General features: G+C 46.7%; 1 pseudogene; it reads left to right on the top strand.

The window, feature by feature from the left end:
- LOC103671813 overlaps positions 1–17558 on the top strand; it is a 23231-nt pseudogene extending 5673 nt beyond the window's left edge.
- The last annotated feature ends 24 nt before the right edge of the window (positions 17559–17582 follow it).

Here is a 17582-nt window from a genome sequence, read left to right as displayed (position 1 = left end):
CTTGCCCTTCAGGCTGCCGGCAGGGGGCTGGAACAGTTCCAGAACGCTGCATCCAGACACAGCGAGGTCCAGATAGAAAAGGGCTGTCTCTCAGTCTTTTTCTCAGGAAGAGGGAATTTTCTGAGAAGCTTCATGGCTTCTTTTTTTTTTTTTCCTTTTTCATTCCAAGAATGGGGTCACCAGCTCCATCTGAAACCAATCTCTGTGGGGGAATGGAGGCCACCATAAGTGTCTAAGGCTGAACAGAATGTACCCTGGAGGTGGTTGGTGGTGCTGGTTGGTCACGATTGGAGATCTTAGACCGTGAGGTCCTAGAGGATAAGCGTGAGGGGCAGTACAGAAGACCTGCCTATTAAGCTGCCTAATTTAATCAAACTCTCAGTTTCATTGCATTAATTTTATTGGAAATTAAAAATGTCTTTTGACTGGTGCATAGTCGGCATCTCATGGATAATTCTTCACAACAGGTATGACTTGATCACCCCAATCTCTCCTCGCTTTGGACATTCTAGTCTATTCTGAGGGACAGTTTAACCGAGCTGCTTTAAATGTGGCAGGAAAAGTTCTACATGACATAGCTTTCTGTGTCAGTGCTTTATCGTGATGTGGTCTGTTTTCAAAGGTGTTTTGGTTGGTAATTAGGGATACAGACCTAAGTTAAAAGCGTGAATGGCACTAAAAATGCAAACGTTCAACTGAAGTAAGAGTCAAGTGAACAAATATTTCTAAGCATTGGGTAATTTCCCATATGCATGGCAAATAACAACAGCATTCTAATTTACTTCTCTGCTTGGTAGCGGTTAGGGTTCTTTTGACATTGACAGTAAGATGATATCTTGCTTTTTCACACCATTGACATGAAAAATCCTGTATGTTGGAATGGAGGCGGAAGAATAGAGTGGTGGTTTATACCCTACGTCGGGTCACAGGATCAAACTTAAAGTCCATCCTGATAATAATTGACTGAAATTAACGGGAGGCAATTCAAGAGGGTGAGATGTTAAGTCACACTGTGTGTTAAAAAATAATCAGTATGATGGGGGGGATAACTCCTCACGGCAGTACACTTGAACAAGAGGTGAAGGGCTCTGATAACATCAAGCTGAACACGAGCTTGAAGATGCGGTGGATAGTAGCTGGCTAACATTTTCAGATACTATTTCTACCCTGGGTATTCGCTTTACCCATTTCTACACTTAAGCAAGCAGTTTTCAGAGAGCCTAATCTTTTAGAGGAACTCAGTCTGAGGAGCTCAAAGGGAGGAGGGTAATTGAGGGCAGAGTCAGGAAGATTGGTATCCGCCCCCAAGCGAGAGATTTTTCCAGACTGACAGGGGGTGGAAGAGGTAGAGAGCAGTTGGACTGCAGAGAACGGCCGGACTCCATGCACATGGATCCTCACAAAATGTTCATTACCTCGTGTGGCACGGTCTCAGCAGGGAGTCCCTGGATCCGGACAGCCACGGGAGCAGGAGGCAGTGAGCCTCTCAGGGAACCTGTGGGGACAGATGGCTGATGACCAATGGGTCCCTCTACTCCTATCCCAGTGATACCCTGGTGCTGACTGCATAGAATCCTGGAACTCTTGACATAACACACCGAGAATACACCAAGGATAACCAAGTTAAATTTTCTGCCATCCTGCTAACAGACACATGAAAAAAATGTTCAAAATCATTAGCCATCAAGGAAATTCAAATCAAAACCACACTGAGATACCACCTTATGCCAGTTAGAATGGCAAAAATAGACAAGGCAAGAAACAATTGTTGGAGAGGATGTGGAGAAAGGGGATCCCTCCTACATTGTTGGTGGGAATGCAAGTTGGTACAGCCACTCTGGAAAACAGTGTGGAGGTTCCTTAAAAGTTAAAAATTGAGCTACCCTATGACCCAGCCATTGCACTACTGGGTGTTTACCCCAAAGATACAGACGTAGTGAAGAGAAGGGCCATATGCACCCCAATGTTCATAGCAGCATTGTCCACAATAGCTAAATCGTGGAAGGAGCCGAGATGCCCTTCAACAGACGAATGGATTAAGAAGTTGTGGTCCATATATACAATGGAATATTACTCAGCTATCAGAAAGAATGAATTCTCAACATTTGCTGCAACATGGACGGCACTGGAGGAGATAATGCTAAATGAAATAAGTCAAGCAGAGAAAGACAAATATCATATGATTTCTCTCATCTATGGAACATAAGAAATAGGATGATCGGTAGGGGAAGAAAGGGATAAAGAAAGGGGGGTAATCAGAAGGGGGAATGAAGCATGAGAGACTATGGACTATGAGAAACAAACTGAGGGCCTCAGAGGGGAGGGGGGTGGGGGAATGGGATAGACCAGTGATGGGTAGCAAGGAGGGCATGTATTGCATGGTGCACTGGGTGTTATACACAACTAATGAATCATCGAGCCTTACATCGGAAACCGGGGATGTACTGTATGGTGACTAACATAATATAATAAAAATCATTTAAAAAAATTTTTTCTGCCATCCTGATGGGAAGGGGGCATGGAATCTGAAACCAAGTCATAAAAAATCAAGAAGGGATACTTCTTGCACCCTTGAGCTTGGCCACCGCAGCTCATGACCTTGGGCTGAACGGACAGTAGCAGTGCAGCTATGACGTAACCCATGTCCTGTGCACTGGGACACCGCATTTCGTTCCAGGGTTTTAAGTACACAAGCCGAAGGCGGTTCTTGCCTGCTCTAGGGCATGCTCAAGATGCCCTCCCCCACCTCGCTCTCCCCCTTTCCCGGGGTGTGGCTCACAGGCAAAGAACTGAAAGGCCTTCTTGCTGGGGCCTGGCCTCTCTTTGGAGGAGGCTTGTTCTTCTCTTGTGGGGTCTGTGTGAGAAGACACTCCAGCAGCTTCTGCTGGCCTGGGAAGCTGAGAAAGCCTGAGTTGGGTTGGTTTTACTCCGACCTTTATTCTGAGCCCTGTCTTTCTCTCTGGAAAGGACTGAGTAAGTGTGGGCCTTGGGAATAAGGGCCCAGGAGGCTTCCATTCGGTTTTAAGACAGGGCCTTAGGCTCACAGCTGGAGGCTCATGGCTGCACACACTTCAGTCCAGCTCACCCGGAGACCAACGAGAGCTTGGGGCAAAAGTGTTATTGAACAAGGTGATTTGAGGGAGGCTGACAGAGCAGTGTGTTCTCTGTAAGCGGGAAGACCACCATCCCCACAGACTAGCGAGCTGTTTCACTACTACGGTGTCTATGAGAGACCAGTCCCAAGGTGGAGAGTCGCCTTCCCTCAAACACATGAAGACCAATCCCATCAACCTGCATTCCTGTTCATGGCCGTTCCCACCAGAAATCTGAGACTCCCAGGGAATCTACCACCCAGAAAATCTACCTCTGCAAGGTGGCTCTGTATATTCCCAACCTGACCAATCTCCTACCTCTCTCTGCCCCCAGTGCTCCTACTATGCCTTCTAGAACTCTCGGTCTGTCACCAGAAACACTGCTTGTGACTTCAACCTGTGCTTTGAACAGAACTGGACCTTGCTTCAACCTGGCTATCTCCCGAGGACAGTGTTCTTTGGGCATCTTTCGTAAGGCCAACCAGGGTACAGAAGCTGGGTAGGGACCCTCCTTGCTCCTCATGCCACTTCTAGACAGTTTCTCCCTCTTTCTTCCTCAAAACCCTGCAGTTTCGGTGAAGCATGTGCCATCAGACTCTACTCACAGGCTGTTCCTCTTTCTTAAAGTCACTGACCCACCTTCAGTCATTCCCCTTTCTTCACGAGGATTTCAGCTGCTGGCTCACTGTCCTTCTTTCCACTACTCCTCCTATTAGGCGTTGTTGGTGACTTAAAGCAGTCCATCTGATCTCATCGCCTTCCCCTCTCTGCCCTCTAACCAACTGGCCTCTTTGTTCTCTTCAAAAGCAAACTAGTTCCTTCCTAAGGGTCTTTGCATGGGCTGTTTTTCTATGTGTAATACACTTGCCTCATATGCTCTCATGTCTCTCCCTCACTTCATTCAGATCTTGATCTTAAGAATTAACTTACAGGTGTTGGGGCGCCTGGGTAACGCAGTCGTTAAGCGTCTGCCTTCGGCTCAGGGCGTGATCCCGGCGTTCCGGGATCGAGTCCCACATTGGGCTCCTCCGCTGGGAGCCTGCTTCTTCCTCTCCCACTCCCCCTGCTTGTGTTCCCTCTCTCGCATTAATAAATAAAATCTAAAAAAAAAAAAAAAAAAAAAAAGAATTAACTTACAAGTGAGACCTTCTTTGACCATCCTATCTAAGAGAGCTACCCATCCCCATGGCTTTTTAGTCTCTGATCCTGCTTTATTATTTTTTTCTCATAGCACTTAGATTGTATACAACATTACATTACATATTTGTTGTTTTTTGCCTGTTTCCTCTGCTAGAATGTAAGCTCAGGCGAGACAGCAGGGACTTTTCCTGTCTTCTTTTTCATTGCATCTCCAGTGCTTAAGCAGTGACTGGACATAGGAGGTATTCAATAAACCTATTTTGAATGACTACTTGAATTAAAGAGAATGATTGCTCCTGGCCTGGCCCTGCGCATAGTTTCTTTAAGAACCTTCAATGGAGGTGAGTGGCCCTGGTTCTCAAGCAAATACCACCTCATGGCAACTAGCAAGCATAACCAGGGCTGGTGAAGGGTCCTGTAGCCTGATCTGACTGAAGTCACTGAAGGCACATCTTCTGAAAAAAAGATGATTTAGGAAGGACAGGCTACTGTCTTTAAATATTAAGAAGTATCATGTGAAAGAGGGATTCGTTTCATTCGTTATTGCTCTAAAACTCTACTCTGCAAATTTTAAAAATTGTTCATCTGTATCAGTAAAATATTTTCAGCATGTTTTTAGTAAATTCATCTTTATTTACAAATTAGATGCATATTAATCATGGATGATGACAAGTTCATGCAACTTTCTCTCTTGGGAAGAACGAATGCCCACTTCCGAGGGTAGACCACCCGCTGGGTCCCTGGGAAGGCCTCCTGCACCTGATGACAATTGGCTCTTGTTTCAGGTCCCCATGGGGGACCCCTACAGTCCTGTCCCTAGTCCTGTCTTGGAAGTCCTCTCTCCCTCGTTCTGCACGTGGCCTTATCACCTACGGTCACCTGAACACATGTCTTCCCAGGACCTGAGCGCACCTCCCCGGAACACTGTTATAGGAGGAAACACTCTCGAATGCTGAGAGCCACCCAGCAGTGGAATGTGGCGGCCTCTCAGGAAGCGTGTATTGTCTACGCACTGAGCTTGTTTCGCTCAGGCGGCATAGCTTCCTGGAAATCTGCATCCCCTGGAAATTTGGGCCAGACCAGTGTTTCTCAAAGAGTGCTGTCTGCATCCCAATCAGCTATGCATGTGAGGGTGCCTTTGCGGAGGGGCTGTTAGAAATGCAGATCTCTGGGCCTTTCACAGACTGCCCGGTCAGCATATCTTGGGGAAGGATGTAGGAATCAGCGGATTGAAGTTGAAGCCTGGCTGCCTTAAACATACTGGGATGTCCGTCCCCACTCTAGGAGTCCCGGATTCAACTAGTGCCGTTTACTAACTGGGACCAGCTGGAAGCCCTCCAGCATGTTAGTTAACTCTTTGAGCCTCTGTTCTGTCATCCTTTTTTTTTTTTTTAAGGTTTATTTATTTGAGAGAGAGAGCACAAACGAGTACACATGAGTGAGGGGAGGGGCAGAGGGAAAGGGAGAGAAGCAGACTCCCCACTGAGCAGAAAGCCCAACTCAGGGCTCGATCTCACAACCCTGAGATCATGACCCTGAGATCATGACCTGGGCCAAAATCAAGAGTCAGATGCTTAACCGACGGAGCCACCCAGGCGCCCCTGTTTTGTCATCTTTACAACAGAAGTTAAGCTATAGTCTCTCTTAGCTCTGGAATCCCATGCCTTTCTTTTTTTCTTAAAATGTTTTATTAACATTTTTATTTTAAAAGTTGAGATAAAATTGATACATCACATTGCTTTAGTCTTAGGTGTACAACATAATGATTTGACGTTTGTATCTTGTGAGATGATTATTGGAATAAGCTCACCCATCACCACACATAGTTGCAAATTTTTCTTTCTTGTGAGGAAAGCTTTTAAGATCTACTCTCTCGGCCACTTTCAAATGCATGCTAGAGTGCTGTTAACCATAGTCACCACGCTGCGCATGACATCCCCGGGACCGTGCCTCTGTTTCCCACCTTGTCTCTTATATTTGAAGCTTTGCTTCTAGCTGGGTACACGTGAGCATGTTTAAAAACGTTTCGTTGCAGTGAAATGAAATATAGTAAGTGCTCAATAAATTTTTGTTGCTTGATAGCTTGGTTTAGGGTTAGTCAAAGGAGACCATTCAAAGCAGGAGGAAAGCCACATCTTAGAAGCCTGGAGCTTCCCAAACCTTGGCTCACTTCAGAACTTAACATGAAAGCCGTTCTTTAAGTTGTGTTTCTGAAGTGGGCTGGAGGGAGGGGCCTGACTTGCCATCACAGGACTGCTACGGGCCAGTAAACGCTCTGTTAGCCGGGCCTGCTGCCTGAAAGAGCTTTTCCCTGTGTGGCTTTATCAAAGGCCACAGGCCAGCAGCTCGCCACACAGAGCGGTTCCTGTGTGGGCACAGAGAGTCCTTGTCGGGCTGCCCCTCGGAGGAGCCACAGGGCTGGTTTCCATCCCCTACGCAGGGAGGAAGACGAAGGAGGAGAAAGGGGCCTGTGGTGTTTCTCCAGGTCCCACAAACAGCAGGCAAGACGCGCAATGTTCACGGTCACACCTAGGGATGAGGAAGCCGGTGGCTCTGGCTGCAGTGTCCCCATCTACTTTGTATTTAAGATGACACTTAGGAAAGAGGAGAGCTGCATTTTTGAGTCAGGGACATTGTATGTTGCTGGAAGCCTGAGGGAGGCTCCTTTCTGCGGAGACCGATGGGGCTCCTGTCCGCCAAAGACAGCCGTTCGCAGGCAGTTTGCCTGGCTGGGCACCTGGGCTCTCTTATCAGTTTTCCCTCCTTTTCTGGAGAGTCTGCATTCAAAACCCTCTGGGTGAGTTGGTGAGTTGTTTCTGCTGACAGCCTTGGTGAGGACCCCAGGAGAGTGACTCGGTGACTCTCGTCCCTTGCTGTCAGGGTCTGGCCTCACACAAGCCAGACTCAAGAGTCCTCAAGCTCCCGCCCCCCCTCACTTGGGCCCCTCCGTTTTCTTCCCTGAGTCCCCTGCTTACAGAGATAAACTTCCAAGATTCACCAGAGAGGTGAGGACTGGATGACATCCCAAGTGTCTTTTTCCAAACACGCTCCCCCCAGAGAAGAGAATTTGCATTAACTAAGCACCTACTATGTGTGAGGCACCCATTATATGTTTTACACGAATGCTCTCCAAACTGGGGGGTGAGATCCCTAAGGATGACCCACTGGGGAGCAGGAAGAACATACCAGAACTTCTATTTATATTTATTTTCTAATCTAAAAAACAGGAAAGAGGGGCGCCTGGGTGGCACAGCGGTTAAGCGTCTGCCTTCGGCTCAGGGCGTGATCCCGGTGTTCTGGGATCGAGCCCCACATCAGGCTCCTCTGCTATGAGCCTGCTTCTTCCTCTCCCACTCTCCCTGCTTGTGTTCCCTCTCTCGCTGGCTGTCCCTATCTCTGTCAAATAAATAAAATCTTTAAAAAAATAAAAAAAATAAAAAAAATAAAAAACAGGAAAGAGATTAAGAACTCTTGTATTTAATGGAAACCAGCCGCTTTATGCTGGCATGTGAGGCATCTTGAGGATGGAATGGCGGTTACAACCACTCGGAAGGCTGACAGTGGCGTCCTTGGGTTTTCATTTGTTCATTTCTAGCATATTGAGACAAACCGCTATGAACATGACTTATTTAGGGATTTAAAAATAATCCTCACAATTGGCAAAGCTTGGAGTTGGACCAAGTTGACCTGACCCCTGCTCGTTTTAGCCGGTGAGAGAGATGTGTAAGGGAACGATCGGTTTCATGTTGGTACAGCTCCCTTAGGGGGCCCATGTGAAGAATGGAGAGGGCCAAGGTGGGTGGTGAGACCAGTTTTGCTGGGACAGTGACGGTTTCACAGAAGGGGAAATGTTTTAGATGGCTCTAAAACATGTTCTTAAATTTGGCTGGCTATCAGAAACACCCAGAAAGGTTAAAAGAAAAGAAAAAAAAGGCTGATTTCTGGACTCCTCCCCAAACCTATGAGGTCAGTGTCTCAGTAGGGAAAACTGAGAATCCACCTGTGTTGGTCCCAACAGCTTTCCTGTAGCCAGACAGAGAGCCTGGAAGGGCCGGCGGGGCAGGGCAGGAGCTGGGACCAGCCCCAGGGGCCTCCAATTCTATGCAGCTGCAAGCTGCCCTCTGCAGCCCTGTCCCCTGGGGCTGGGCTTGGGGCCTTCTGAAGGGAAGGCCAGGGTCCTGCCTGCTACTCTGAGCACCGAACTGGGTCCAGGGACCAAGGTCCCAGGGTCAGGGCAAGAGCCTCCCAACTCCATGATCTATGCCGCACGGACTCACTTACTGCCATCTGCCCTTGGCCTGTGCTTCCAGAAAAGATTTCTTTGTCAAAACACACAACAGTGAGCCTGCTTTGCCCCAGGCTTCTGTGTCATAACTCCTTTTTTATTGGAGCAAAGAGAAGTACCACAGTATTGTTCTTCTGCTCCACGTTTTCTCATGCATCAAGAGAGCAACAAGCACTTTGTGCGAACAGAAAAGCCTGCTTTGTTGTCTGAGGACAGGGAGGTGAGAGAGCTGGGGAGGCCTTTCACAGGCCATAAAAGAGACACGCCACACAAAGCAGGCTTGAGGCGCCTGGGCGGAGGGCTTGGGAATGGGTGGGAAGAAATCATTTGCACCTGTTCACTGGCTCATCAGGGTTTCACACATTTCACTAGTAAAAGTGACCTTAGCAGGCCTGTGTCAAGGTTCTCTTGCTACCGGGAGGGTCATCCTGGGACAGCGTGGTGCAACGGTGATGTTTCTGAAAAACGGAGTGAGTTGATCAATCTGTTGAGAGCACTTCGCGGTTCTGAGACACCTTGGTGCTAAGGATGTGACAATGAGTAGTGTGCTTTCCACGGGTCCTCTCTTCCCCATGGCCTGCGAGGGGTCAAGGTGGCTGTTGTCATCATCGGCAGTGACAGAGGAGGCCACCAAGGCTCAGAGAGCCTGAGCTCGCACAGCAGAGCCAAGTTCAATTCCCAGTGCATGTGTTTTGCTTGACTCCAGTGACGTCAAAATCCATTCAGTATCGTAAGGACTTCCCTATGTTCTTGGCTTCACAAATCTGCATTTTTACGCACTGGACGTTCTTCAAGAGAGCATGAGGTCGATTCCACTGATAAGTTAGCATAACCTAAGACGTGTACGTGACTTTGAGAAGCAGTCCTCTTTAACATAACTAAAATTTTCAGCAGCGCAGAATGAATAAACAAGTAGAAATTCCCCTGTCAGCTAGGTCTCTTCTCTTTCTACCTCCAGAAAAAGGCTCTTACTGGAACAGCGATTCTCAAAGTCTAGGGAGCGCGATCACCGGAAGGGCTTGTAAACCAGATTGCCGGGCCTCACCCCTACAGCTTCTGATTCAGCTGGTCTGGGTGGGGCCTGAGAATTTGTGTTTCTAATAAATTTCCTAATAAAGCTGATGCTGCTGTACGGGGACCTCACTTTAAGAATCACTGTTTTACAGTGTTCTTATTTTTCCTATGTATATCCCTGTCGCTCTGCACGTATATACACGCAGTTACTAAAAATGAACCCATTTACTTAGACTTTTGAAACTTGTTTGTTATCCTAGACTTCATTCCAACCCTATAAATTAGGGTCTACATCATTCTTTTTACTTTATTTATTTTTTAAAGATTTTATCTATTTATTTGACAGAGAGAGAGAGAGCACACAAGCAGGGGGAGCGGCAGGCAGTGAGAGAAGCAGGCTCTCCACGGAGCGGGGAGCCCGACACGGGTCTCGATCTCAGGACCCTAGAATCATGACTTGAGCAGAAGACAGACGCTCAACGGACTGAGCCACCTGGGTACCCCTACATCATTCTTTTTAATGGCTGCATAGATTTCCATTGTATGCCTGTACCATCATTTATTTAACTAGTCTCTATTGCTGAATGTTTCGATTGTTTCCATTTTTTTCCTACTACAAACAATAGTACAGCTCTTTTCATCTATCTTTACACATTTGTGCTAACAATTATGAAGGATAAATCCCCAAAAGTGGAGGAGATGGCCGACAGTGATTACGTGTCTTCAGATGTTATATGACTGTTCTAAATTATATTCCTACCAATAGAATTTGAAGAATCCTTCATCAACATCAAATATTCAGTATGATTTTTATTTTTGCTCATTGTTAGGTAAAAAAATGCTATATTGTTATTTTATTTTATTTTTTTGAAGTAGGCTCCACACTGGGTGTGAATTGGACCCTGAGATCAAGACCTGAGCTGAAATCAAGAGTCGATGCTTAACTGACTGAGTCACCCAGGAGCCCCTATACTGTTATTTTAATTTGCACGCCTATATTAATAAAGTTGGGCATATGTTATCGGCCAGTTGTATTTCTTTTTCTGTAATATGCCTGCTTATATCCTTTGCCTGTTTTTCAGGGAAAGGGCATTCAGAAGGGCAGAAAAATTCATGGCAATGTCTTCCCTGCATTGGGCATAGCTTGGGCTCCTGACACCCTGCTGAAGCATTTTGGAGAAACAGGAAACAACTCAACACCAAAAACACCCCCAAATAATCCGACTAAAAAATGAGTGGAGGACCTGAGCAGACATTTTGCCAGAGAAGACACCCAGACGGCCAACAGGTGTATGAAAGATGCCAGAAGAGCTGGAGTCGAAAAGACAAGAAGTAAGCATTGGTGAGGATGTGGAGAAAAAGGAACCCTCACTCACTGTTAGTGGGAATACAAGCTGGTGTAGCCACTGTGCAAAACAGTATAGAGGTTTCTCGAAAAATTGAAAATAGAATTACCATATGATCCAGCAATTCCACTACTAGGTATTTACCTAAAGAAAATGAAAACACTAATTTGAAAAGATATATGCACCCCTATATTTACTGCAGCATTATTTACAATAGCCAAGATATGGAAGCAACTCGTGCCCATACATAGGTGAATGGGTAAAGAAGATGTGGTGTGTGTACACACACACACACACACACACACACACACACTGGAATATCACTCAGCCCTAAAGATGATGAGATATTGCTCTTTCTGATAACATGGGTGGATCTAGAGGGTATGATGCTGAGTGAAATAAGTCAATCAGAGAAAGACAAATACCATGTGATTTCACTCATACGTGGAATTTAAGAAATAAAACAAAGAAAAAAAGAGACAAACAAAAAACAGACTTTTTTTTTTTTTTTAATGATTTTTTATTATATTATGTTAGTCACCATACAGTACATCCCCGGTTTCCGATGTAAGGCTCGATGATTCATTAGTTGTGTATAACACCCAGTGCACCATGCAATACGTGCCCTCCTTACTACCCATCACCGAAAAAACAGACTTTTAAACAAAGAGAACTGGTGGTTGCCTGAGGGGAGGTGGGCAGGGTTGGGGGGGAGGAGGATGAAATAGATAAAAGGGATTAAGAGGAACAAAATTCCAATTCCATAATAACTACGTCACAGCGATGAAAAGTCCAGCATAGGGAACATAGTCAATAATCCTGTGATACTGTTGTTTGGTGACACACGGTGACGACACTTACTGTGGTGAGCCCCAAGTAATTCACGGGGTTGTTGAATCATGCGTACACCTGAAACCAATCTGACACTGTATGTTACTTGTACTTCAATAGAAATACAATGAAAAAAAGAGAAACAGGAAACAAGCCACAGAAATGAGCAAACACGATTAGAGGAGTGAGTTTAGAAGAGCAAAATGAACAGAGATCGTTTAGGCCAGAGAACAGAAGCCCGAAGGGGCAGTGAAAAGGAGAAAAGCCTCAAATTTCCGAGTGGTGAGTCTTTCGAGAAGGGTGGCTGATGTGTATGCTTTCTGCTGGAACGTGGACCAACTTGAATTTCCATAGGTGGGCTTTCTTCAGGTTAAGGAAGGTCTTTCTCATTCTAAGTGCCAGCCCTAGTCTACATTTCTATTCTCAGAGACGCGGCAACTCAACGGGAGGTAATTTTGATGCGGTTCTTTCAAATCGTGGAGCGTGGTCTTCCAAGTACCTCTGTGTTCCTTTTTTTTTTTAAGCTAGAGAAATTTCAAATACAGTGGTCAGGTCAGTCTGATTTCATGTAATGTAAAGTTTGGGGCTCTTTGTACTGTAGTGTTTGGAACTGTTCCTCCAGCCTTCCCAGCAGCATGTGGCCTCAGTGCTTTTCAGGACCCATTTCTGGTGCTATGTCCTCTGCCTGGATGTTGACTCTGGCACCAGAGTCAGTAGGACAGCAGCCCGGCCCAGCAGCTGAGAGGTCCCCTCTCTCCACAGGACCTGAGCAAGTGTTTTGCATTCAGGGAGTTTCCAGGGATGGCATATAACCCAAACATCAGCCCTCCTTGTGTGTGCTCTGTCTCGGCTTCATTGCAACAGTCTTGACTCTGATCTCATTACTGGGCTCTTACCTTATTCCTCAGAAAGCATCCTCTTGTACCCAACGCAGGAGTGAACAATGCAGTAAGAAGGTGCTGTCAAGACTTCGGGAGCCCCTGACTTCCCTCTCCTCTGAACAGACTTAAGAATCCAAGGTAGAAAACCTAGGCACTGTCAGCTCCTTCTGACTCCTCACCCCCACGTCCCCCCCAGTGGCTAGATCCTACCAAATCTCTAAGATCTATGATCCACTTCTTCATCTTTATTATCCCTGGTTTAGTCTAAGTCCTTTCTTCCTTTCCTGAGCAAATGTATCTGTCTGGGGGCGCCTGGGTGGCACAGCGGTTGAGCGTCTGCTTTCGGCTCAGGGCTTGATCCTGGTGTTATGGGATCGAGCCCCACATCAGGCTCTTCCTCTAGGAGCCTGCTTCTTCCTCTCCCACTCCCCCTGCTTGTGTTCCCTCTCTCGCTGGCTGTCTCTATCTCTGTCAAATAAATAAATAAAATCTTTTAAAAAAAATGTATCCGTCTGCTGGCTTCCTCCAGTCACATCCCCTCCTATCTATTTAATCATATATTCATTCATTCATTCATTCATTCTGATGTTCTGTGAGAATTGACTTGTCTCTGTGCCCATATTCAAGAAATGCCACAAGACTCTGAGTTATTAGTTACAAAGAAGATATCCAGGCTATCAACCCTCCTGGTTCGAAGGAGTTGGGGACCCTCCGGGGTGGGGTTTCACAGGCAGATGAACTTGAGGTGGGCCCTCAAGTGTGTGTAGGTAATGTGGAAAACTCCACAAGTCAACTGCCTACCAGTTAGTCCCCATTCTTTCTTGCTGCTGTGGTGTGATTTGTTCACCTCTATGCCCAGCGAGGCTGCTTCTGACTTCATTAAGGTCACTTTTAGTTGGGTCTTCGGTTATTAGGAGCCCAAAGTACTGTGCAGGTGGGCTGTAGCCCAGTGCAGGTGGGATGGCTCTTTCCTGGCTTGGAGTCATGGGGTCACAGGAGGTGCCATTTGTTTCTCTGATTTTCCCAAGGTCAAGCCTGCAGACTGGCCTGAGGGAGGAGACGAGGGTCAGGAGCTGGCACATGGGTCAGGGAGCTTCTTTTTCATTCTTATCTTAAGCCAGGGAGTGCCCAGCACATCCAGAAGTCAGGAGCACCCAGGCTGGGAAGGCATCTTGGCCATCCTCTAGGTCAGAGGTCAGGCAGGTGATGTAAATGAAACAGATCTGTGTTTGCACGATGAACACGGAGGAATAGCCTTCATTTTATGAAGAAAAGTGCTCCCTAGAATTTGTCCTGATGCAGATGGACCTCTTGGTTGGCTGTTCATTTTTCTTATGGGGGACGGAAAAGAAAAACAGTCTCTCCTGAAAAATAAACCACCTAACACTCAGCTTCCAGGCTGCAGGGACAATAGGCTGTGCGGGGAACGGGACTGGGCACGGAATGACCACAGGTGGCACCACATGGTTGTTGCCAGATAGGAATCCTGGAGCAGATGAGAGGTCTTCCGATTTCTCAAGAGAAGCCTGAAACACGATTTAAAAAACTAAAAAAAAAAAGTCCCTTTGTTTCCTGCGCGTGGGCGCTATAGGAATACACAGCGGGCGGCAGGGTCTGGAGAGAGAGGCATTTGGGGTTAGGAGTGCAGGGGGAGTGGGGTGAAGACGCAGGGAGATGGGGCCAGGAGCAGGGGCTTTTGAGGGACAGAAGCTGAATTGTGGTCTAGGTGAGAAACGGGCAAATGAGATCAAAGAGCACACATCGAAAATGCAGAAAAGCATAAAGAAGAAAATGAAAGTCACAATCCTGCTACACAAAAATTAAGAAAGTGAAATTAAGAAAACAGTCCCAGGGGTACCTGGGTGGCTCAGCTGGTTAAGCGTGGGACGCTGGGTTTTGGCTCAGGTCATGTTCTCAGGGTCGTGAGATCAAGCCCCACACTGGGCTCTGGGCTCAGCATGGAATCGGCCTGACATTCTCTCTCTCCCTCTGCCCCTGCCTCCCCACCCCAACGCACGCATTCTCTCTCTCTCAAAAACAAAACAAAATCCCATTTATAATTGTTGCACCGAAATCAATAAAATATCTAGGAATAGACTTCACTACAGAAAAAGCCCTAATTTTTTTTTAAAGATTTTATTTTTGACAGAGAGAGAGACAGTCAGCGAGAGATGGAACACAAGCAGGGGGAGTGGGAGAGGAAGAAGCAGGCTCCCAGCGGAGCAGGGAGCCCGAAGCGGGGCTCGATCCCAGAACCCTGGGATCACGGCCTGGGCCGAACGCAGACGGTTAATGACTGAGCCACCCAGGCCCCCGAAAAGCCCTAATTTTTAACATTTTTCCTTATGGTCTTTTTTCCTCTTACAGTCAGTCATCTTTCCCGATGTGAGATTATAATCATTTTCCCCTCACAATTACAGTCTCTCTGCAGCCTTACTTTTGAACGGCGGTATCTCAGCGCAGTGCGGGGGGCAATGGCTCATACAACTGTACGTATTCGAATTCTGTCAGAATAAAACTGGTTGCTCTGTCTGCTCACTGAAGGGTCACCTGTCAGGCTACGGGGGTAGAAGGGCTGCAGGCCATGCTTGGGCAGCGGCTGGCGTGTAGGAAAGGATGAAAACTAGCAGAGAGAGAAATCTAGGCAGGGAGAGGGGCAAGGCTGAGCCAGTCACTGCAGATCTTTAAGTGGAGCTGAAACCAAACTTAAATCATGCCCCGAGTGTGAATCCCTTTAGGAACGTTTAATGACATAAACTGCGTGAGTATAAGCCACACATGCTCCTGGGCTCCTCGGGGGCTCCAGGAGTGGGAGGGAAGCTTGGACCTTCGCCTCCTGCTGCTATTACTCTCAGATGGCAGAGCTAGGAGCGGAAGAAAGGGTACAGCAAATCCGTGTGCAGTCTGGAAGGACGACTCCAAGTGCTGGCTAAGGAGCCATTTCTAACAGGGCTGCGAGCCCCCCCCCAGCTGTCCCCTCTGGGGCAGGTGCCCCTGGGGCCTGCTGGAGGAGAGGGGGCCAAGTGAGGAGGGCCTGCCGAGTCCCTCAGGAATGAGGCTGTCACATGCCCTCTGAGTCTCATCTTTGTCACCTCTCACTGCCCTCTGGTTTGGGGTGGGGGGCCCTGGCAGACACACTATACCTGCTTTGTGACTACGTGCGTCTCCCCGAGGGTGTGTTCCCGGTGTCTTGTGCAATGACGGCTGAGTCGCGGGGCACACGTCTGAATGCATTTCCCAGGCAGCTGGCGTGATGAAACCGGGCTGGCCCAGCTCCCCTGTGAACGCTTGGCTCCCCGCATCTCTACTGTGTTCCCTGACATGGTAGTGGGAACTGGTTTCAGAGAGTGTTCACAACACACCTGTGTCGAGTGAGATTCTGCTTTGTGTGTGTGTAGCACGATTCCCAGGGATCAATGAGGGGGAAACCAACAAAACAAACAGATGTGTAATGTAGATTGTTCGTATCACTAATAATAATACAATAGCTATTTACTGAGTATTTGCTATGTGCCAGTCTTTGGGCTAAGAGCTTTAATGCATTAACTTATACAAAACCTCCCTGAGTTAGGTACAATTAATATCCTCATTAAAAAAAAAAATTGTTCTGGGGCACCTGGCTGGCTCAGTTGGTTAAGTGTCTGACTCTTGATTTCGGCTCAGGTCATGATCTCAGGGTTGTGAGATCGAGCCCTGCGTTGGGCTCTGTGCTCCGCAGGGAGTCTGCTTCTCTCCCTCTCCTTCTCCCTCTGCCCCTTCCTCTCCCTCTTCACTTACCCCCCTTCCCACCGCTGCACGCTCTCTCTCTCAAATAAATACATCTTAAAAACTTCTCTGAGTTTTTTAATTAAAAGTTTATAAATTAAAAAAAATTATTATTGAAGTGTAGTTGACATACAATGTTATATTAGTTTCAGGAGCACAACAGAGTGACTCGATAATTCTATACACAATCCGCACCAAGGTAAGTTACTTACCATCTGTCTCCCTGCACCAGTATTACAATATTATTAACTGTATCCCCTATGCCATGCTTTTTCATCTCTGTCACTTATTTATTTTATGACTGGCAGTTTGTGCAAAAATAGGTGAAGACGATTAAGAGGTACAAGCTTCCAGTTATAATACCCTCCTTTTAATAATGAGGAACCTGAGAGCCAGGGAAGATAAGTAAACTGCCCAAAGTCCACAGTCGTGGGGCCCAGACTTAAAGACATGTCCAGGCACCTGACCATGAAAACATGTTCATAGGAATTAACTGTAAAATAAAGAAAATATTGAACTTACATCATTTATATTGTTTTATTTATCACTGTCATATATTAAGTTTTCAGGGTGTAAGTTTAAAGGAGAAGAGGAAAACTTTCCTGAGCAAGACAGGAAACCCAGTACATTGGCAGATTTGAGGATTTGCAGAAGTCATGTTTGTGACTCATTTAACATACACAGAAAACGAGCCCAAAAAAATTGCATGTAATTGACTTAGATGATGCCCCTTTTCTGAGTGCAAAATTTGGAAGACAGCTTGTACTTGGCTGGAAACTGTCTAAAATGCACACAGATAATCAATGGCAGTGTGGATGTTGATTCTAAGAATAGCAGAGAAGAAAACCTGATTCAGATGGAAGAACTGCTAAAGCTTTGGGGTCACTACAATTTGCAAACCCACGAAAGCAAACTGAATTTGCTCCAGAAACTGGAAAAAGCAGCTCACAAAAAAGGCAACAGCTGGTTCTGAGAAGTAAGTAATACCAGCGCAGAGTAAGGTCTGTGATCACCAGGGTCTCCTGATTTTCAGTGGAATGGACTTGGTGACTGCCTCGATGAAGACCGTGTGGGATGTTTCCATGCTTGTCCTGCCTGGGGTTCCACCAGATGTGGAGCTCAATGCTGCTGAGACCTCAAGCCGCAATAAGAGCAAATTGAAATCAAAGGAGGAGAAATCATTCATAGCAAACATGCTGGATAATTTGTGGTATCAAATTATGGGATC

This window comes from Ursus maritimus, unplaced genomic scaffold (assembly GCF_017311325.1).
Source record: "Ursus maritimus isolate PB19 unplaced genomic scaffold, ASM1731132v1 scaffold_6, whole genome shotgun sequence".
NCBI classification, from domain to species: domain Eukaryota; kingdom Metazoa; phylum Chordata; class Mammalia; order Carnivora; family Ursidae; genus Ursus; species Ursus maritimus.
The sequence above is the reverse complement of the archived record's forward strand: the minus strand, read 5'-3'. Positions and strand labels throughout refer to the sequence as shown.